Raw genomic sequence first — 19,762 nt, 5'->3', positions numbered from 1 at the left:
TTTAATGTCAGACTCACGTGATACACGTACATGACTAGCAAAATATACACTGACCCGAACTTTTACACATACATTGCGTGCGGGGAATTTCAAAGATGAGAAATATTACAGGGTGAGTCAAAAAAAGCGGAACCCAAGCCCCCAAATTATATTTCATATTTAAAAAATATGTAGCACCAAAAATAATAATGACTGGAAAGCCAATTGCATCAGCTACTTTTGGATGAAAACATTACTGAAATTGGTCAATCAGTTAAAAAAATCACCATTTACACACAACTCTAAAACCAGTCTCGTCCAAAAAATGCGATTTCAACAATCGTCGTCACAATTGTCTTCAAACATCACCAGCGATGAAATCCTAGTTTAAACGTTAATATTATGCTACAAAGACCTTTGAAGGCCTGTCTTTTAAAAAAGTAGATTTTCTAAATTATATTGCTTGCCTAACCAGGGTTGTTAATCAAAATATTGTGTGCTACAGCTGGTGACAGTTGTTGAAGCAAGTATTCTGTGTCATTTTTTGTGTTATTCCAAAACACACAATAACACACAATAAATTAGGTTTTAGGTTCATTGCGTTTAAATGGTGATATTCTTCGAACGGATTGAGCAATTTCAATATTTTTTTCATATAAAAGTATCTTTTGAAATTGGCTTTCCAGTCATTATTATTTTGGGTGCTACATATTTTTTAAAATATGAAATACATTTTTGGGGGTTTGGGTTCCGCTTTTTTTTGACTCACCCTGTATTAATTATTAATGCGCGTACGTGCTTGGACAATGTTTAAGTGTTTAGTGGGGAAACATCATATCTTTGGGCTAAATTTGACGATGATAGCCACTGGTTTTCTGATTATTTGCCTTGCACATTATACGCAAGCATGATCTGTTGAGTCACCGCGTACATGTGTCACGTTCAAGTTGAATAGCAGGCGACCCTACTTAATTTATGCTTGGGTTAATTCCGGTCTCGCTTCGGTGTGTTTGAGTATAATGTTTGGCGAACGTCTGGTGCACTCCGGAATATTCGCATTTTGTGTCCTTTAAACCGGAATGCGTAAACAAGATAACTGGTGAAGTTTGTACATTGCGACGGGTGGAGGTTATCGATTGGTCAACTGATTACTGAGCTCAGTAAGTTGTTTAAAGTTTTTGTTATCATTAACATTAATAATAATAATAATAATAATGTAAAATTCTCGATTCGAACCATAATACAACATTCCGACCAGTGATTTAAAGCAGCAGGCTACAACGAAACCACACTTGTCGCTAGGGAATATAAGCCATAGCTCTTCACGTGACATGTTCTACAAAATAATGTACGCTTATATACCGAGGTGCAAAGAAATATTTGTAGCCAGTACACGGTGTGCTAAAACGAGAGCTGTACCAACCTCGTTCCCATGGTGTCGAGCAGTACGCTCCCACCTGCTCTCTCACCATTGGATCATTGGCATGTTCAATAATCTTACACACGTATGCAAATTAGGAATAGTCTGGTGCCTGGCTGTGGTTTACATCAGCGTTTGTTTTTCTATTAGGTGTCGTCGTGGCGTGAATTATGAAAACACGATTATTTTTCAAAGTTAAACTCAGTAACAATTTTATCTAGTTAATATTCAGTATCACATTTCATATTAATATATAAAGCGAAGTGGAATAGGGAGGATTGTTTGTGAGGTGGAGTGGAAGTTATAATTCACAGCAAACAATATAATACGTAAAAGGACTCACACGTTGGAATTAAAAAACACCATGTATACGACATAAATCTATAACTGTGTCGAATCAGGATACAGGAAGAAAGCCGCAGCTAGCTGTCTTAGTGACGGATGCATTACAATGACATGAAGCAGACGGCAATCTAGTCGGCGTATAAAATGCAAACGAAAATCGATTCGACACAGACATATTTCACACCATGCAAATGTTCAATGTCATTTTATTACTCGTTCTGATACTCGGATGAGCATATAGACAAATACAGCTCGAAACAGTAGACAGATTGGTTAAAAAAAAACCTGAAAGTGCAATGAAAAATTTATACAGCGTTAATACGAAAGCCCATTAGCGCCACTGCAAGTATATGTTATTACGAATTATATTATATCGTTATTACAGATTATTAATTCGTTATTACGGATTATTTAATTCGTTATTACGGATTATTTAATTCGTTATTGCGGATTATTAATTCGTTATTACGGATTATTTAATTCGTTATTACGCATTATTAATTCGTTATTACGGATTATTCAATTCGTTATTACGGATTACTAATTCGTTATTACCGTAATTACGAATTAGTAATCCGTAATAACGAATTAAATAACCCGTAATAATATTACGGGTTATTTAATTTGTTATTACGGATTAGTAATTCGTTATTACGGATTAATAATTCGTTATTACGGATTATTAATTCGTTATTACGGATTGTATAATTCATTTTTACGGATTGTATAATTCATTATTACGGACTATTAATTCGTTATTACGGATTGTTTAATTCGTTATTACGGATTATTAATTCGTTATTACGGATTTTTAATTCGTTATTACGGATTAATTTTTTTTCATCAGGGGGGGCAAAACATATTTCTCAACATGTTCTCTATTTATTTTTTTTAGAGGGGACAGGGACATTCCCCCCAACCCATTAAATTTACAGCAATATTACATTGCGCCTCTTTTTCTTTCCTTTTTTCTCTCTTTGTTTTCCTTTGCCCCCCCCCCCTCCTCGCGACGCCCATGTCCAAAGCCTTCTATGCAGCCGTATCATTGTTGCGGCTGCCAACAGAAACAAAAGGAAACGCGGATATTAGAGGTCACTCCGTTGTCTTTTGGGTCTGAATTTATATCATGAGTGTAGAGTAATACTAATATCCTTTATTTGCCCTACAGTGACCTTGTTCACGAAAAGCTGGCGTTTTGAAGAATATAAATGATAAATAGTAATAAGTTTGTATACAAAGTTAATGGACCCATCCCAGGGTACCAGAGGTCTGATATGCTCCTCCCACATATGAAATTATTTGAATGGAAACCCAAATATTTGAAGTACATGTGTGAAGTTTCCATTCAACCTGTTAAAATGATTTGTGTCATGGTCATTAAAAAGTCAGCACTCTCGATCTCATGCGCACTCTCATGTAAATTAAACATGGTCAATGTGATGGGAAGAGTTAACATTTAAATCGACCTAATTTGGTAAATGGACATTTTGCGACGAAGGTATGCCCTATTTACGTAAACTTGGTGTCAAAATGACCACAGGACATCCAAACAACTGTCAGAGAAACTTGGCGGGATTTAAAAAGTGCATTGCGACGATATAGGAAAAAAATGTACATGGAGGGGGTTGGGCACCCGCCCCCACCGTATTTCGCGCCGCTCTTAAGTTAATTATTCTGACCTAAAATCACTCTCTTAGTCATATTTTCATATTTCACAAGTGCCAAGGCACCAATACAAGCTGGTTTTATTTTTTCCTCTACCGTTGTGTCACAAAGGTATGAGCGTAAAAGAAAATGTGGGGAAAAAGGCCACGCCCCCCTGCGCTTTTTGCGCCGCTTTTAAGTTAATTATTCTGATCTAAAATCACTCTTAAGTTTTTTTCCATAATCTAAAAGTTCCAAGCTAATGATACTTGATTTGATCTTCTTCTCAAATTTGATTAAATGTAAAATTTGCTGAATGCCGCCAATGGGCCTTTGTCTGATCTAGCGAAACTTAAACCGGTAATTCTGTGATCAGGGTCGATGATACTATGCTTTAAGACAATCTGGGGATTTGTTCCCGAAATTGTGCATTTTGATTAAACCCTATCCAGCTCTCAGTGCATTCTGATCACGTGCTCTCCGCATGTGAGTACCAGATTTAATTTGCAGTAACAAATTAGTAATCCGTAATAACGAATTAATAATCCGCAATAACGAATTAAAAAAATCCGTAATAACGAATTAAATAATCCGTAATAACTAATAAATAATCCGTTATAACGAATTAGTAATCCGCAATAACGAATTAAAAAATCCGTAATAACGAATTAAATAATCCGTAATAACTAATTAATAATCCGTTATAACGAATTAGTAATCCTTAATAACGAATTAAATAATCCGTAATAACGAATTAAACAATCCGTAATAACGAATTAGTAATTCGTAATAACGAATTAATAATCCGTAAGACCGAATTAATAATCCGTAATAACGAATAAGTAAATAGTAATCCGTAATAACGAATTAGTAATCCGTTATAACGAATTAATAATCCGTAATAACGAATTAATAATCCGTAATAACGAATTAATAATCCATAATAACGAATTAAATAATCCGTAATAACGAATTAAACAATCCGTAATAACGAATTAGTAATTCGTAATAACGAATTAATAATTTGAATAACGAATTAATAATCCGTAATAACGAATTAGTAAATAGTAATCCGTAATAACGAATTAGTAATCCGTTATAACGAATTAATAATCCGTAATAACGAATTAATAATCTGTAATAACCAATTAATAATCCAGAATAACGAATTAAACAATCCGTAATAACGAATTAGTAATTCGTAATAACGAATTAATAATCCGTAACAACGAATTAATAATCCGTAATAACGAATTAATAATCCGTAATAACGAATTAATAATCCGTAATAACGAATTAAATAATCCGTAAAAACGAATTAAACAATCTGTAATGAAGAATTACTAATATATACTTGCAGTAGCGCTAATGGGCTTTCGTACGTTATCCCTCAAGTCGTAGTTAAGTGTTTTGTCCAGCTTGGATGTCATACGCTGAAGCAAACCATCTTATGAGTACGTTTCCTGGCTTGTTTCCAGTGCTTATACAAACTTGTGACCAAGCGAGCGCGCCACTACACCGTAACATCGTTAACACAGTGCAGTTAGTCTCCGTTCAAGACGCTACACCTTGAGGATGTCAATATTTCTTTATTAATTTATCTATGTTTCTACCATTATCAGTCATGGCGTCTGGATTCGATGGGGAGGGCTCCCTCAACGACAGCTATCATAATCAATTAAAAGGGAAAACTCAGTTCTTCAAATCGCGTTGGTACAATTCAAGGTGCCTCCATTTTCCCCCAAATTTTTAAATGACAGAAAATTACAGAAAGCAGCATTATTATAGGTCGGGTTCTCAAATTTTGAATGCTGAAGCTTTTTTGAGAACATTTTTAATGATGATAAAGCGCAAGAATGAAGAAAACTTTTCTCTGATAAACTTCCACTTCCAAATTCCAAGATCGCTAGCCTGACTGAGTATATAGATGATCATTCCCGTTATAGCAGCGGGGTTAAAGAAATGATACATAAAAAACATCGAAATGCAAACGATTGCATTGAAAGTTCCAAAATCATTAAAACAAAAAGCTGAAGTTGTTCCATGATTTAATGGAAACAAAATTGCCTTAAAAGTCGAAAATATGTTGTTTGTATTCAAAAAAATACAATCTAACAACTTACAGTCCACCCTATTCCGAAAATGGTATCGCCGAATAAAGCAATGTGAGTGTGATCATGCTCATGTAAGGCATTGATTTTATTTTTTGCTGCAATTTTCAGAAATAAATGGATTTGGCGGATTAGTATGTTTTAGCAAATATTGTTAAACTGACTTGTTTCACGTTTTGGGTTCAGAGATGCTTGGAAATCCAAGAAAACCAACCGTGTTCTTGTAGTCTGGTTCCCTGACCCCACTTAAGATGAAACGGAGTAATTAATAGACTTTGGGGAATTGTAAGGTCAGAGAATCAGTCTAGCAGGCTTGTACCCCTTCACAGGTGGTAATCAATTGCAAAGAAAATGCGGAATAACTAAATGTGAAAAATTAGGAGCAGTTTTTTTTAAGCCAGTTTTCTCCAACGCTGGTCGGCCGACCAGTGTTGGGAAAAATACAAGTTTTCTTGAAAATTTAAGCACACCAGGAGCCACGATTTTACAGGGTACTTTAGACTGTACTAGTCTGAGGTGCATTTGCGACACAAGAGAGAAACCAGGACTGAGCAGCCATTCGTGTGACACCAAGACTTGGCATTCGATAGCAGGAATGAGTATAGGGTCATTGCAGTTCTATGTGAGGAAGCTATACATCGGTTTAGCCCCCATACCCGACCAACCCTACCTGTAACTCAGCATTTAAAAGAAAAGAAAAAAACATTCTAAAGAATTTCTAAAGAATTTGACCACCGTCCAAGAGTCTAATAGATTGATCGAGGTCCTCGACAAAAGCTATAAAAACTAGAGGTTGTAGGAACAACCACACGGTGTCGGGCCATGCACTACCGCAAACTTTTCCAAGCACATCAACTCGAAATGCATGTTTTAATCCATGTTTAACTTAGTCAACATGCCGCTAGTGGGCGCTGTCACATTTTATGACGTCACTGTAATATTTTTGTAAAGTACAGCCTAGGCAGAAATTCACATCGTTGAAAGCAAGTTCACATCTTCTGCCAATTTCAAATAAAAAGGCACTTCCGGTTTCGACCGGAAGGAAGGCTCACGTGATTTTGCACTTAATACCAAAAATTACAACCCTGCAATATTGTATCGATTGCCATAAAAAACAAAATCAAATCTGTAGCAGTTGATTTTATATTTATTTTATTTTCAAAGATTAAATCTAGAAACCTTTGATTACTTGTAATATGATACTTGATGACGTCATTGTGACGTTATTACCAGAAAGTTCAAGAGCTATTTCACTGTGCTAAATATAGCCAAATCTTGATTATATTTATCACGGTTGATTTTTTAGCAATTTTTGAAGGTTTAAAGGTCTTTTTATTGTAACCTCCGATCTGATGACGTGATCAATTTTTTTCGCGCATAGGTCTTGTCTGCATAAAGGTCATCATGTACATTAATTTTGAAACGAATACTGCAAACTTCGCCACAGACATCAAGTGAAAATGCGTTTTTGACGTTTTTTAACCTGCCGCTAAAGGGCGCTCCAACACTTCATGACGTCACCCATTATATTTTTTGAAAGGTCAATCCAGGCAGACACCTACAACGTTAAAAGCGAATTTATATCTTTTTCCACTTTCAAATTATTAGGCACTTCCGGTTTCAACGGGAAGGAAGGGTCATGTGATTTTACGCGCACAAGATAAAATGAAGAGCATGTATTATCATGTCGATTCCCGCAAAATTCAAGTTCTGGTCTGTCACGGTTGATTTTATACGAAATTTCAAAGATTAAATTTATTAGACTTTCAAGTGACGTCACGTGACCCGTGATGACGTCATAATGATGTAATTACAAAAAACCCACATCTTCAGTGGGTTGTGCATTCATGTATTGACAATTGAAGTTCATATATGTTTTCAGTTTGACAGACAGTTCTGGAAACGAAATGTGTCTTGGAGAATAATAATAACATTGAACCCAAAGGTTGGGCTAAAGCCCAACACCTAAAAAATGGGAGAAAAATACATGTAATGAAAATTTGACGGTACCCCTGCACGCGAGCGTGGGTTGAAAGCCCCGGATCATGTGACCACAGTGACACGGATGTCTCGACTGATTTCCGGGTGGTGGGGAGATGTATGTAATCTGGTGCAGTGTGAAATTTGGACCATTGGGTGTATTGCGCACGCCTGATTGATAATAACAGGACAGTGACAGGTCACATGTGAGATCATCCGTCCGTATATAAAAGAGGCCAGAATTCACAGGGGTCCACATTTCATGTGACACCGGCAGAGTTGTTGAAGGCCTATCACACGCATTTGGACCGCCCTGAACTTGATCCGCAAGGAACTTGTAATCTGGCTGTTTGTCCTTCAATATGGTATGGTATATATTTTCTTTTGGCAAATTTTGGTTACAACAACGACGTACAACTACAGACGGCCATTAATACTGATGTTTTGTATTATAACAAATGTTTCGTATACTAATTCAGGACCTACTACATGTTTCCTGTTTTAACATGCATGCATGTATTGTGTGATCATGGGCAGCTTCATAACTCGATCGCGGCCTGCGTTCCTATATTCCATTTATATTCAGTCATACATCGACCTTGCTAGATTTTTTGGGGGGAGGCTAGATTGCCAAATGTTAGGTCATAACCTGTGCAACAGTGTTGTAGGTCTCGAGACCGGTCTCGGTCTCGAGACCGGTCTCGAGACCACTTTTTGCTGGTCTCGGTCTCGGTCTCGGTCTCGGAAGCTGTGGTCTCGGTCTAGGTCTCGGTCTCGGTCCCCTTTGGTCTCGATATTTTGGCTGGTCTCGGGTCGAGACCGGCAATATGTAGCTTTTACAGCTCGATCGATTACTTTGTGTTCACTTCGTTCAGTACCGTTGTTAGTTAAAACATTTGCTAGCCCGTAGATCGATCAAGCTTGTTATATATCGTGGTCGGTTTGCCGGACTCGACTGCACGTTGGAAAGTCCCCAAAGTACATGTAAAGCTGCAGCAGTACCAGTCACTGAACGATTTGGAGCAAGTTCGGCATTTATCTGTTGAGTCGGACACATAAAGCAAAGTATGAACTTGTGACAATTTATGCAATAAGGGCCAACCATTTTCGGGGATTGTGTAGTTTAGCCCACCCCTGTGGGCGTAATCACTTGCATTTTGTATTCTAATAATAAATGAGGTGCTTCAAATTAGTTATATTTTCGACCCCACACAATGTTCTCTTTAATTTGGGACAGTAATTTGAAGAAAAAGTAAATTTTTCTACCTGATTTTCCAGCATTGAACTCACACACTCTTACCAGTTACAACTCACTGTTGCCATGAGAGTGTATGATGAGACCCCATTTTCTGGCTGCTCATTTTGAAGTACCCATTATTCCTCAAAAATTAAAATCCCGTTCAGAAAAAAAATAAAAATCCATATCTGGCACATTCTGGCTACCACCTCGCAACTTGTGGGTCTACATGTACAAGTCCACATTCTATGACAGAAATTTAAAAATTAATTCAACATTTTCTAGCTCCCATTTTTTAAAATCAAGTACACAAGTCTTGTTAGAAGTTACATGTAAGTCCTATATTTATTTTAGGAAAAAAGAGGCACAATGTAAAATTAAAATTGCATCTTTAAATATCCGTTAGAAGTCATAGCTGAAACCAAGGGGTGACTGTGGAGTTTAGGATCCGAGTTCCTATAACAGATGAAACATCTACCTTTAACTTTTTACTTTTGTCACGATTGGGTGCAGACAACATGTCAAAGCCCATATTTCTTAAGTGTAACTACTTTTTGCTCAAGTAAGGTGTCATGTATCAATTTGTCAACACTGCCACTGGTCAACATTTTGGTCTGTATTCTTTGTGAATAGAAGGGTTACATTTTTCAACTGTAATAACGTGTCTTGGTTTTTTTTATTTCGGCTATTATTATTTATTATCAGCGGTCTCGGTCTCGGTCTCAGTCTCGGACCACATTGGTCTCGGTCTCGGTCCGCCTTGAAGGGGCTGGTCTCGGTCTCGGTCTCGGTCTCGAATCTTCAGGTCTCGGTCTTGGTCTCGGTCTCGGACTATCCGGTCTCGACTACAACACTGCTGTGCAAACACATTAACGTTTTGTTTCTTTTATAACATAAGAGCTGGCACAAACACATGCAGTATACACAAAATACCTCGGTTTATCCTCAAATTGCATCTGTTTGAATGATTTTGAATATTATAGGAATGCAGTTCAGCCCAAATTTCGGTTCACTGCTCGCACGTGATTGCACGTTTCTAATAATGAACTTAATGGAAGACAACTATTTTATTTTATTTATTTATTTTTGTAGGGGCACGACATTTTATAATAGCACACCCAAGGTCAGCCGGTTAATTAGTGGGACTGGAAAGGTTATTTGTGACACCTATCTGGGGTCGTATATCTACTACGCCTCACTAGTTAGTTCCAAGTTATTGGTTAAGAATGCATTATTGGATTCTTCCCAGGGACAAACATTGTCGAGAAGCTTGTTTATATCATTCAAAAGACACACTTGTGTTTATTGGTAGTACCTGAGAGATCAAGTCGATAGGCGACGGATATTTTGTGAATGGCGGAATAATTACGTTTCGGGCCGATTCACCCAGGCACGTCGTTGCGGCCTCTTGCCGTGCGTGCTTCTTGCTGTCGCAGGTGAGACTTTCTCTCCTCAAATGTGTCCATTTTACAACTGCTTCTCGATATTGTTTCATTGTCTCAATATGTTAAACTGGCAAAAACTGGTGCATTATTATGTGCAGATAACTTTCATAGGGGCAATAGACATGAATATGTGTGATTTTAGGGATGCTGTACTCGCAACAAAGTTTATAACTTTTGGCCAGTGGGTGCGCAGCGGGTCATAATAATATGCATGTAGTGTATTGCGCAATGGCGCCCATGTGTCGTTACTGTACATGTACAATGTCGCTTCTTGCTGTTGTGTGTACAACGTACGTGTGTTGTTGGGGCACTGCGCTGTGTGTTAATGAACGCGTGCTAGCTTCAGCGCGGTGGCGCTGTATTATTGTATTATCACTGTTTTACTTGGCAATGTCATCGCGTTTAGTAGCCAACAAGCTAAATTGCGCGGTGGATTTATACAGCTCTGTTATACACACATCCATTTGAAAGTGTATTGTACATTGTTTATTTTTGGAAAATGTATAATCGACAAACTGGTGAGACTAAGTGTATAGTTTTGACAAACAACTGACGCTTATTATTTATTCTATCTTTTATTAACAGGGTTTTTTATTGGGATTGTATATCATTGACGTACATCAGATGGAATAAAATTTAATCAAGCATTGTATATAAGAGTGCTGCGTCCAAGTTTCTTCGGGCTCCCTATCCACCTCATCGTAGATGGACCACCAGCCTTGGATTGTCCCAGGGTCGACCATACTACTACATTTTATATTGGCAAAAACAAACAAACAAACAAACAAACATACAATGGTATAAAAAACGAACGTATTTCATGTAAATACAAAGCCAAGGATAACCCGAAAAGCTGTTTATAAGACGGCTTAATTCCATCGGGGTCCTTAAAAACACACATACAAGTACAAGTACAAACAAAAAAGTTCAAAAAAACAAAACAAATTGCACTGGATCTAGCAACAGAAAAATAATTTAAAGAAAAAATCACAGAAATCACAAAAATCTCAGCTGCTTAAAAAACAAAATTAATAAGAAGAGAGATGTTCTTTCACTGCCCTTTTAAAATGAGGAAGATTGTTGCAACATTTGATGCTGTTTGGAAGTAAATTCCATTGATGAATTCCGGTATAAAAAAATGAAGTGCACTCTTGCCCTTTAATTCTTGGAACAACAAAATTGGTGGAATTTCCCCTGGTAGAATAATTGTGCATATCTGAGACCTTCCTAAATTTATGACAGAGATAGTCTGGTGCCATTTCATGAAAATTTTTAAAAACATGATTCAGCTTGAGTTGTGTAACGCGGTCATTAACGTTTATCATGCCCAGCTTGTTCAGTTCTGCTTGACCAATATGTGATCTGGAATCCATGTTTAAAATAAACCGGACTAATTTATTTTGGGTAATTTGGAGCCTTTTCTTCAATTTTAGGTGTATAGGTGTATAGTGTGCGAAGCTTAGATTGACTCTGGACATTTCGCTGGTTCACGCACGCCGCGCATGCATATCGTTAACCGTCCATCCAGCCAGCATCATGCAAATAGAAATTATCTACATTAAGTAGGGTTGACATTCTTTCATTGATTCAAACTTTTAAAATCAGATAAAGTTACTAATGATAAATGTTTACATTGAAATGATTAGAACTTTAAATTTTCGCTCTATTTCAGTTATGGCTTTCGGCGGTTGGTCTCGCGGTAAGATTTCCTATCAACCTCTTGTGTGTTCTGAAGATGACAAAGTGACTTATGAGAGGAGAAGTATCGAAGTGGAAAGAAGGCGCCAGAGTTCAAGACCTAATCATGGCCACGCAAGCATTGCTGATTTTATTAACTATGCAACGCGCACAGATGACTTAGATCCAAACATAACCGGTGCTAGACCTAAAACCTCTCCCCGCTTACAGAGGGAGAGTGATTGTCATGAGCAAACTATCAATAGGGGAGGTTATAAGCAACAACGAGCAATAAAAGGTCGCGGTGATTCAACTCAACAGAAAGAAGAGGTGTCGTTTCAGAAATCTGCCGAGCCAACTCGAAAAAGGCATTCGTACGGACAAACGTTTCAGTACCGTGGGGGATTCAGAAGATTTGATGCGGGCAACAACAGAGGACGGTCAACACACTATAAGCTTGAGGCACGAAATGGGGCAGATAGAGAGAGTTACCAACCGTACCGTAAAGGTCCTCTCGTGCACCACAGAAGCGAAGCAGCACGTCTTGATGGAGTCTACCCGGGGACGAAGTCCAGAAATGCACCTGATGATCAGTCTGAGACCACACATCAAATGCAAAGCATACCATCTGTCATGGATACAGAGAGACAAGAAGATAGGAACAAAAATGCACCGACCTGGTAAGTTTGATATCGTGTTGTATCATTTCTCAACCTATCTCTAATCAAGCAGTTTCTAAAAAAAGTCCAAAATAAGATTTTAAAAACATCTACGTTACATTATATTTATCAATTTACCACGCAATTAATCTCTAATTCTCAGAACGTTTCAAGAAGTACATTTTCTGGAAGACAGGGCATTAACTAGGTAAATAAAAACAACTTTCACCAGCTCGATGGCTAGTCGGCCAATACTTTTATTTACCTAGTCATATTCCGAAGCATTACAATCTTAATACTAATTTCAGCTTGTTATAATTGCTGCATTGTATGTCCTACAGTGACACTTCAGCCACAAGCTCAGCTAATGGTCACATAGCTGAATTGCAGCCAAAACTGGACACCACTGTACAAGGGAGTATCCCTGCAGAGCCATACCGAGTCAAGCCTAAGACTAAGACGCTCCCATTCACTGAGAAGCAACTGCAGAAGTTCTTGGAAGGAAAACCCTCCGTTGTCCTCTCTGAACTTGTGGAAAAGAAAGATGAATGCATGGCGTTATTAAATCAAGACCAAATCAGTGACAATACATTGCAATTAATACTACAGGTTCTATCAATCTTGTGCTCCTTAGATCATGTGTCAGCGCACATTGAAGAATTAAACGTGGTACTGACCATGGTTGAGTCCTCGTTGTTTTTTAGTAAACACCTGACGAGGTTTTTGGTTTGTTTACCGATCGAGGAACCCAGTGAAATCGACAGCGAGAATGACAACGATGTCCATATGCTTGGTATGGTTGTGAAATTACTTCGGTTATTCCTGCAGAACAAGCCGAGTAGCTACTCTGAAGTAGGCGGGGCTTTGATTCTTTTGGAGAAGGTTGTAACGTCAGAATGCCTTATGGTAGACCTTCAGCAATTGAAGATTAGCTACCACGCAGTGGAACAGGCTCAGCGAACAGCAAAGGAGCGCGCCTCGGAGAAACCGCCACCAAACAACTTCAGAGATATCCCAATCTTCCCGGAGATCAGGGAGATTCGGCAAGTCACAAAACCATTCCTGAGAAAGAACATCATCAAAGGCAGATACGAGAACGTTGAACACTACCTTGATGTTCAGTTCCGGTTGTTAAGGGAGGATTTTGTGGCACCTTTACGGGAAGGTGTAACCGAATTCCTTTCAGATACCAGTAGCCGTCTTCAAGACATCCGCATCTACAACAATGTCCTTATTCTGAATCAGATGGGTTACAGCAGTTTGATTTACACCTTGGCCTTTGACACGAAGCCTTTTCAACGTTACCACTGGGAATCGAGTAAGCGTTTACTGTATGGTTCTTTCATCTGTCTCACAAAAGATAAATTCCAGCACATTATTTGTGCAACGGTGGAGAACAGAGACGTTAACGCTTTAGTCCGCGGTAGAGTTGATGTTCGCTTCCTGAATGAGACTCGTAATCAGTCGGAAGGTCCATACATTATGGCAGAGTCAGCAGCTTATTTTGAGGCATGTCGCCCCGTGCTTCAGGGCCTTAAGCAGATTAACGAACACAATTTTCCTTTCAAGAAATATATGGTAGATGTGGCTTCCACTGTTGACCCACCAGCATATCTCAATGCTAGTCGTCCGTTTGAAAAGGACCTAAGTGATGAGGATTCTGTCACGTATGACCTTACGACACTTGATAAGAAGTCAAGTAAGGCGACTGAAATCCCGGTTCTGCAGATCGAATCCTGGCCAAGTGCAGAAGACTTGCATCTTGATGAGTCACAGAAAGCTGCTCTGCAAACAGCATTGGCGAAGGAGTTCGCAATTATTCAAGGCCCGCCCGGGACAGGAAAGACCTACATCGGCCTTAAGATTGTACAGCTTCTCCTTCACAACATGTCTCATCCTCCACTGGATGAAGGGATGCAAGTTCGAGGTGGTGCTCCGCCACAGTCGCCCATTCTAGTTGTATGTTATACGAACCATGCTCTGGACCAATTTCTGGAAGGAATCCATCACTTTGGTGAAAGCCGGATAATTCGCGTTGGAGGTCAAAGTAAGAGTGATGTGCTAAAACACAGGAACCTTTCTTACATAAGACAGAATAGAAGAAAGGAAAAGCGCACATGTCGACGGGAGGTTGGAACTGTTTTGAGACAACTGCGGGAGGGTGATGAGACAATTCGACGTATACTTCTCAAGATGGAACTTCCAACGAAGGTCCTACTGAACGTCAAGGCCTTGCGAGAATACATGACCTGTTCAGAATACGAAGCTCTCTTACTACAACATCGACGAGACAATGCACCTGAAGAAGATCCACAGAAGCTTTTAAACTGGCTTAGGGTCATTGAAGAGAGGAACGATCAAGCCATTAAAGACAAGATCTTTCACGAAAATGCAGCGTACAATCTGCGATGCACTAAACGCTGTGGTAAAAATCGTGATGTGGATCCGGTCGAGGAGCTTCAAAAGCCTGAAGTGATGACTGATGAAAAGGCTAACACCGTTGAACGTGTCTGGTCTCTAAAGATCCTAGATCGCTGGCGTCTATACAGATTATGGGTCAAGAGGTATTTAGAAGATCACAAAGTAGAACTTCGAAGGCAATGCCAGATTCATGATGACCTTTCCAAGCAGTTACAAGCTTTAAATTTGCAGAAAGGTGTTTTCCGAGGGAAAGGCAGAGGACAGAGGGGTTGGAAAGATCCAAGAGAAGTAGAAATGCACCTGTAAGCAACAACTGAGGCAATTCAATCTTTGGTTCTAAAAATTGAGCTGCCTACAAAGGTCCTCTTGAACGTTTGGGCACTACAAAGGTACATGAGTCGTTCGGAATACGGAGCTCTTTTGATACAACGCCAGCGAGGTCAGGAACCACGAGAAGATCCGCAGAAGCTTTTGAACTGGCTGGATGTCATTGAAGCAAATGAGCATATCCAGATAGATGATGAGGGACGACGGATTCAGTTGGAGCGTCAGGTCGACGATATGGACGACTTAGATATTACTACTGAACGTCAACAAATCATTGAGCAGCAGACTTATCGTGAAAACGCTGCGTATGGTATGAAATGCAGCAAACGTTGTGGCAAAAATCGTGATGTGGAGCCGATTGTGGAGCTTCAAAAGCCTGATGTGATGACGGAAGGGGAAGCCGCAGGTGTGGAACGTGTCTGGTCTCTCAAAATATGGGATCGCTGGCGTTTGTACAGATTTTGGGTCAAGAGATATTTGAAGGATCACGAGGCAAAACTCCAAAAACAACGCCAGGTGCATGATTACCTTTTAAAAAGGCTACAATCTATGAATGGAGAAGAAGATCTTGAAATTCTTCAAAAGGCGAAGGTTATCGGCATGACGACCACTGGTGCAGCAAAATGTCGGGCCGTGTTGCAGCGTCTTTGTCCCAGTATCGTAGTAGTGGAGGAGGCTGCTGAGGTTCTTGAGGCACACATTATCACCAGCCTGACTGAAAAATGTCAGCATCTCATTCTGATCGGAGACCATCAGCAGTTGAAGCCAAACCCAACTGTCTACCGCCTGGCGAAGCAGTTCAACTTGGACACCTCTCTGTTTGAGAGAATGATCAACAATGGGATGCCTTGTCGATCGCTCACTCACCAACACCGAATGAGGCCTGAAATATCCAAGTTGATGAAGAAATACTTCTACAAGAATCTCTACGACGACCAATCGGTTTTGAAAATGGACAACGTCAAGGGAGTGGCGCATAACATGTTCTTCATCGATCATCAACACCTTGAAAGTCAAAGTGGCGACAGCAAAACTAAATCCAATCAATACGAAGCTGAGGTTCTTGTTGGATTATGCAAATACTTATTACAACAGGGCTACGATAACTCTCAGATCACCATACTCACTGCTTACACAGGACAAATGTTCTGCTTCAGGCGTCTTATGGATAAAGCAACCTTCGAAGGAGTTAGAGTTTGTGTTGTAGACAATTTCCAAGGAGAAGAGAATGACATCATACTTTTGTCTCTGGTACGAAGCAACAAGGAAGAATCCATAGGGTTTCTGCGCACTTCAAATCGTGTCTGCGTTGCGCTGTCAAGGGCTCGGATGGGATTTTACTGCATTGGCAACGGGAGCATCTTGAAAAAGGCACGGCTGTGGGAGAACATCTTAGCTACTCTGGAGGCTGACAATCGGATCGGTGCCTCATTGCCATTGGTCTGCCGAAATCATCCCAACAAAATCACACAGGTCACTTCGAAGGAGGATTTCATGGAAAAGGTTCCTCTTGGGGGTTGTGATGTACCTTGTGATTTCAGGCTTCGGTGTGGTCATGTTTGTGCTTTACGGTGTCATGCCTTTGACACTGACCATGAGGAATACACGTGTGAAAAGCCATGCGTTAGAAAATGCGAGCGACAACATCCGTGTCCGCTTGAATGCCACGAAGAGTGTAAATGTCCCATGGAACTTACCAAAACGATGTCTGATTGCGGTCACGTGATCCAAGTTTCCTGTCATGAATATGATAGTATCACATGCCCTAAGCCGTGTCCAAGGTTGTGCCATGATAGTCAGCATCAGTGTCGAAAACTGTGCTGTGAAATCTGCCTGGAGTACTGTCCCGAAAAGTGCGAGAGAACGCTGCCATGTGGCCACTCATGTGGAAATGCTTGCGGTGATCTATGTACTGAGTATTGTGAAGTTCAAGTCGAGAGGACCTTGCCAAAGTGTGGTCATACTGTTCGCATGGATTGTGGTCAACAACCTGGGGAGTTTGACTGCATTGTAAGAGTTTGGAGGGATCTACCAGACTGCAATCATCGGACTGAAATGCTTTGCCATGAAGATGCCGACACTATCCAGTGTCTGGAGAAATGTGAGAAGGTGCTTGAATGTGGTCATCCATGTGAAGAGCTTTGTTGTGAATCATGTGATACGTATTGCACAGTAGAAGTGGAGAGAACTTTGCCAAAGTGTGGCCATACTGTTCGCATGGACTGCGGCGCAACTCCAGATGAGAACGAGGGGTCTGAAATGCTAGTTTATGAAGATCCGTATGTATGCAAGGAAAGATGTGAGAAGATGCTTGGGTGTGGGCATATGTGTCCCAATGTCTGTGGTATGGCTTGTGAGCTTCCTGAAGTTGAACGATTTCAATTTCGGCACCTTTACCGAAGACTAAAAAGAAATTTCAAAACATGCGACGAACCTGTGGAAAGGACTCACACATCTTGTGGCCACCGCGTGACGGTTCCCTGCCACAAAGACATTTCTGAGGTGTCCTGTTCAAATCGCTGCGAAAAGCTTTTGTCTTGCGGTCATCGTTGTCCAAGGAAATGCTATCAAAAATGTCCGCGAGAAACAATAGATGGAAAGACCATTTACACGAAAGCTCGTCAATCCATTGCGGCAGTGGGGGACTACCTTTTGTCAAGGTGTCAGGAGAGTTGCGAGAGGGAGCTGCCCTGCGGTCATAAATGTCCTAATAAATGCGGTGAACCCTGTCCACCTGCACAAGTCGAAGCAATAAAAATATACCTGTATAATGAGTGTCAAGAAGAGGTAAAAAAGAAGCTTCCGGGCTGTGATCACTACGTGAGTGTTCGCTGTTCCGTGGATGTCAGTTCGTTCATGTGCACGGAGAAATGCGAGGAAGTGCTTCCATGCGGTCATCGCTGTCCAAGGAAATGCAGTGAGGTTTGCCCGAAAAGACAATGGGATGACGAAACCTTTCTCAACGATGTTCGTGGGCACCCAAGGGATGTCAGGGCGTACCTTTTGTCAGTGTGTCAGGAGAAGTGTCAAAGGGAACTGGCTTGCGGACACGACTGTCCAAATAAATGTGGTGAACCCTGTCCACCGGTAAAATCAAATGATATAAGGAAGTACTCGTGGCGCATTAAGACGGAGTGTAGAGAAGAGGTGAAAAAGAAGCTTCCGGGCTGTGATCACCACGTGAGCGTTCGCTGTTCCGCGGATGTCAGTTCGTTCATGTGCACAGAGAAATGTGAGAAGGTTCTTCCTTGCGGTCACCGATGTCCAAATAAATGCATCGAGCCATGCCCTTGGGATAGGACCTTTAAGTTGAGAGCCACGAGAGGTTCCAAAAATTACAGAAAACGAACAGGCCCACGAGAAAGATGCGAAGATGTGGTCAAGAAAGCTTTACCATGCGGTCACAAGACTAAATCCATGCCTTGCTGGAAGGCAGAGTCTTCTGCTCATATACCGTGTAATTTTCCATGCGGTGCTGTACTTAAGTGTGGTCATAGGTGCACTGGTAATTGTGACAGCTGTAAGCAGGGCACACAACACCAACCGTGTCCTAAATCATGCAACAGGCAGCTCCTCTGTGGCCACAACTGCACTGGTTCATGCGGTGGCTGTTGCTCACCAGATTGTAGGAGATGCCGTGATGACTTGAGACAGCGTACCAGTCAAGATTTGACGTCATCTTCACCTTGTAAACACAATGTCACGCATCGATACCTGAAGACGAATGCATGTTTCCGACCTTGCAACCAAAAACTGAAATGCAAACACCCCTGTATTGGTGTGTGCGGTGAACCGTGCCCTCCTTTTTGCATTGACTGCGACAAAAAGAGTGTTCGAACCAATTTACCCAAAGGACAGTTTCATCCCAGGGATATGTACGTCTATCTCCCAGACTGTAAGCACCTGTGTCAGGTGCAGTCCCTGGATAGGACGGTTGCAGCTGTCAAGTACAGCATTGATAAAGGCTGCTTTCAGATTCGTTACGTCCTGTGTCCGAAATGCAAGGAGCCAATTCGCCGTTGTTCCCGTTATGATGGTGTACTCCAGATCATAAGAGAGTCGGTAAATATAGCCAGACAAATTTGCCGTCAAAATAGCATAGCTTTGCAGAAGAATGATGGCGCTACGACACCCTTGTCATTTACCGCGGGCAAATGGATGCGATGTCGTCGAGGTCACGTTTTCCATCTAGAGGAAGGCAGCAGCAAAGTCGGGGGAGGCCAGGAACCAATTGCCTGCCCAGAGTGCTTAAAACAAAGGAGCAGTTAGAGTTGTCGATTTGGCTTGAAAATGAAACCGTCCATCACTGGTTTGAAGAATTGTAATAGTCATATGAATGATCATAAAGTCAATGACGTTCTGACATCCCCAGATGTGGTGCACATGCAGAAACCGTGGCGTATTTGTGGCGTACGTTTGATGTATCACGCGAGCACGAAGAGCCCGGAAAGACGAGTCGCGCGCTTGTGGCAGTCCGTGTGTGTACGCACATGCGCGCAGGGGCGTCAATCGCTTCT

General features: G+C 40.7%; 1 pseudogene; it reads left to right on the top strand.

The window, feature by feature from the left end:
* The first annotated feature begins 11,982 nt into the window (after nt 1-11,982).
* Nucleotides 11,983-19,762, top strand: LOC119739534 (annotated as a pseudogene).

The sequence above is a fragment of the Patiria miniata genome, unplaced genomic scaffold (assembly GCF_015706575.1).
Source record: "Patiria miniata isolate m_02_andy unplaced genomic scaffold, ASM1570657v1 HiC_scaffold_30, whole genome shotgun sequence".
NCBI classification, from domain to species: Eukaryota; Metazoa; Echinodermata; class Asteroidea; order Valvatida; family Asterinidae; genus Patiria; species Patiria miniata.
The sequence above is the reverse complement of the archived record's forward strand: the minus strand, read 5'-3'. Positions and strand labels throughout refer to the sequence as shown.